At 33.2% G+C, this 3,933-nt stretch overlaps 1 protein-coding gene across 1 annotated transcript in view; it reads left to right on the top strand.

The window, feature by feature from the left end:
* The first annotated feature begins 2,167 nt into the window (after nucleotides 1-2,167).
* Alg1 (ALG1, chitobiosyldiphosphodolichol beta-mannosyltransferase) overlaps nucleotides 2,168-3,933 on the top strand; it is an 18,964-nt gene continuing 17,198 nt past the window's right edge. The window contains exon 1 of the mRNA XM_070128297.1: nucleotides 2,168-2,286. The gene's annotated coding sequence lies outside the window, so the exon portion shown is untranslated. The remainder of the gene's footprint in view (nucleotides 2,287-3,933) is intronic.

The following is a 3,933-nucleotide window of genomic DNA, read 5'->3' as shown; positions in this document are numbered from 1 at the left end:
CCGAAGCTTTTGAACGAAACAGCCATGCCATAACGCATATCTAATGATCTTCGGTTTTCAGAATATCCTGTTGAAGGGCCTCAAAGATTCCTGCAAAACACTTCGCGACTTCGGCAATTGTGACTGGGTTTTGACCTCTGTACCCCCCCCCCCCTTTCCTAAAACTTGAATCAGCCCCTGTTAATGATACTAGTATAATACTGATAGTGATAAGAAGGGTTATGATAATGAAAATAACAATAATAATGATACTAATCATAATAATGATGATTCTACTCCTACTGCTACTAATGATGATAATAATAGCAATAATGATTTGATAATAATAATGATAACGGTGATAATTATAACAATGATAATAGCAATAATGATGATAATAACAACAATAATTTTAGTAATATTAATGATGATAATACCTAACAAAGGCCAAGAGTCGACCATCGCCCGCAAAGTCCCGACAACGCCCTCAAAAAATTATTATTTCCAATAAATTTATAATTTTCCCTCAAAATCAAATCTGCATAATAAAACCCACCTTGTACCTCACCTGCTATGCTGTCTGCCATCACCAGCGAGCTACGAAGTGTCAGCGTAGTTCCCATGCACTGATATGACTGTCATGTAGGCCTACTTACAGGAATGTACATATGAGAGCATGGGAATAGTTGGGGAAGGGCCTAAGGTTGCTGTCACACTAGCACTTTTTCCGTCAATTTTTTACAATTTTATTTGACATAAATACAAACATTCTCGAATATAGCTCTTGATTTGACTGTGCTTGGCTGAAAAAAAAAGTTGACGGAAAGGTTTTCAGACGGAAACGATCATTATCGTCTGACTGGAAAATCGACAATTCGCTCAAAAATTGACATTTCAGAAAATTGTCAAAAAATAGACGGAAAAAGTGCTAGTGTGGCACAAAATTGTGCCAGGCCCGACCCAATGAATTTTCATAAATACAGATGCAGAAATAGAGGTATATATGTGTATATATATGATAGATATATATTTAGCCATCTATTTGCAGGGTTGATATGCATGTCGAGACTGATAAATATGCATCTATTTCTTTATTTATGCATGCCAAGTATACGAATATTCTTTGGGTCGGGCCTCACACAATCCTCACAAACCGGCCGATGCTGTTTTTTTGTCTTAATTAATAATGATAATGATAATAGTGACATTAACTATACTAATAATATCGATGATAAAAATGACAAGAACGATGATAATGATAATAATAATGAGAATACAATGGTAATAATAGTTATGTTAATGATGATCGCCATAACAGTAGTTATAAGAATGGTAGTAATAATGATAATGATAACACCGGTGATTATAATGAATAATAATGATTGATGATAATAATGATGACAGCAGCAATAATAATGATAACACCAACAACAATGCCAACAATGATGATGATAATGATAATAACAATGATGATAAAAGTAATATTTATGATAGTAATAATAATGGCGGAAATAATGATAATGGTAATAACGGTAATGATGATGATAATATAATTGTAATGATAATGATAACAACAAGTTTAATACAGTAACACTTTTATGATTGGTATTGTTATTAAACAATACCAATCATAATAATGATGATAATAATTATAGTGATAATAATAATGATGATAACTATACTACTAATAGTGCTGATGATAGTAATGAACATGATAATAATATCAATGGTAATAGTAATATTACTAATGATAATGATGATTACAACAATAGTGATAATAATGATGATGATGATAATAATGATAGTAGTAACAATAATAGTAATAGTAATAATGATTATAGCAATAAAAACATTAGCAATAATAACGATGATAGTAACTAAATAAACACTAATGATAATGATAGTAATAATGACGATAATAATAATGGAAATAATGGTAATGATAATGATAATGATTGTGATGTTCATAATGATAGTAATAATGATAATAACATTAATAATAATAATAACAATAATGATGATATGGTGGCAACACGACAACTACAACTACGATAATGATAATCATAACAATACTGGCGATAATAACAGCAAAAATAAACAGTAATGGTAAAATAAATTTAAAGTTCTTAATGGCAACAACAATGCTAGTTATGAAACAAAAACCATAAATCACAAGAGATAATATTTTAGGCCACTCGCTGCGTTCACATGCTCACGATCAGCTGATAGCTCACCTGTCATGTCAGGGTTGAGAGGAGGAGAAGGACGTTGCGCAGAATTTCTCCGGATTTTGGTGTGAAATTTGGGGTAAGATTGGATAAATTGGTTTGGTTTACTTAGTTTAGGATGTAGTAGTGTTTTATTTAGTGGATGTGATTGGTTTAAAGGATTTTATTTGATATTGTTTAGGTTTAATAATGGATTATTCCTGTTGCAGGTATTTGAATAGTGTTTACGTGTTTGGTTTGACAGAAATTTGATACTGAATTTTAAATAATATCGAAATGTGACTAAGTATTATATCAATAAGTAGTCAGTTTTATCAATAGGTGGTGCTAGTTTATATTTAGGCAATAAATAACATTGCAGTTTACGTCATTCATCGTCATGTCAGTGTCATTGATAAACCTCAAACGACATTATGCAAGAGTATATGTTTGGAACATAAGTTTGCTTTTAGATGACTGAAATCACGAAGATGGAAAAAGAAGATTTAATAATCAGTAAAAAGCATGAGGCAGAGAATCAAAGTAAAGCCACAATTGCTTGTCAAATTCTGCAATGCTGCAACCTTCACACTTTGCACCCTGGTGAAGAGACCGATTGCCTCCGCTGTGTATATCTAAGCGAGCTAGAGCTTGTTTACTTCTTGGTAAATTTTTACAGTACGGACACACTCGCATGAGACTAAGTCCCCAACTCCAAGTCACAAAATTTATTCATCAGTCTAAGTTGCCATGACTGGGTGTACTCTTCAGGAAACTGCCCAGTCAAGATCAAGGTAAACGGCAAGATTGGGCTGAAACTTAGAAGCACCAAGTGAACTTGGACTGTGAGCTGTAGTTTTCGTGATTATTTACCGGTAAATTTACAGCGGATAAGAATCAGGGTTACGGAAAAAAAGGTGTATGAAATGATTACCTTGACGTAAACTAAGACACTTTTTATTGGTGGCATAAGGTGTGCAAATCGAAAATAAAGGAAATACAAGATGGAGAAGAGAGAAGATCTACCCATCTTTTTCAAGTCCTTCGCCTTGTTTACATCATGAATGTTTACAATACTATGGCCTCTAAACTCATTCCTGCGATCTTTCAAATAGTTCATGTATTACTACACGCTTGTGAAGACAATTATTTTGTAAATTTCGACATCTGATTTTCCTAATTCATATATTTTGAGCATTCTTTTATATTTATTAAACTATTTTTATGTGTTTTGATAGTTTTACACTATTCACAAATTGTGTTTTCCACCAGGACTTTTAAGACCTTGCAACTACCATTCCTTGGCAAAATGCCTATGAGGAATGTTTTGTTTTCAGTGTTGTGTCTATTCTGGGACCTTTGTAAAACAATATTGTGGCTTTGCAGAAGAATAGACCTTTGTAACTATCACAGCTTGATATGTGAGCCCATATGTGCCCTAAATTGCCAGAAAAAGTGACTAGAAAGCAAGCCATCCAGAAGATGGACAGAAGCGAAGGAAAGTTTCGGTAAGACTATTTACGCGCACTATATCATAAAGAAAATATATATTCCCCTTCTATATGTTGTAATCAACACCATCAAAGTTTTAAAAATGAGTGCTCTTGCATATTGTGGTTAAAGGAAGCTTTTAAACTTCTTTTCCTACAGGAGGCAAAGCCCTCTGTAGGGAAACATGTCAGTTGGGAGAGGGTCCATAGGCGAAGCCCCCATGTTAGGAAGAATTTTGGTTCACAAGGTGATCTTT

Source organism: Penaeus vannamei, chromosome 12, assembly GCF_042767895.1.
Source record: "Penaeus vannamei isolate JL-2024 chromosome 12, ASM4276789v1, whole genome shotgun sequence".
NCBI lineage: Eukaryota > Metazoa > Arthropoda > Malacostraca > Decapoda > Penaeidae > Penaeus > Penaeus vannamei.
The sequence above is the reverse complement of the archived record's forward strand: the minus strand, read 5'-3'. Positions and strand labels throughout refer to the sequence as shown.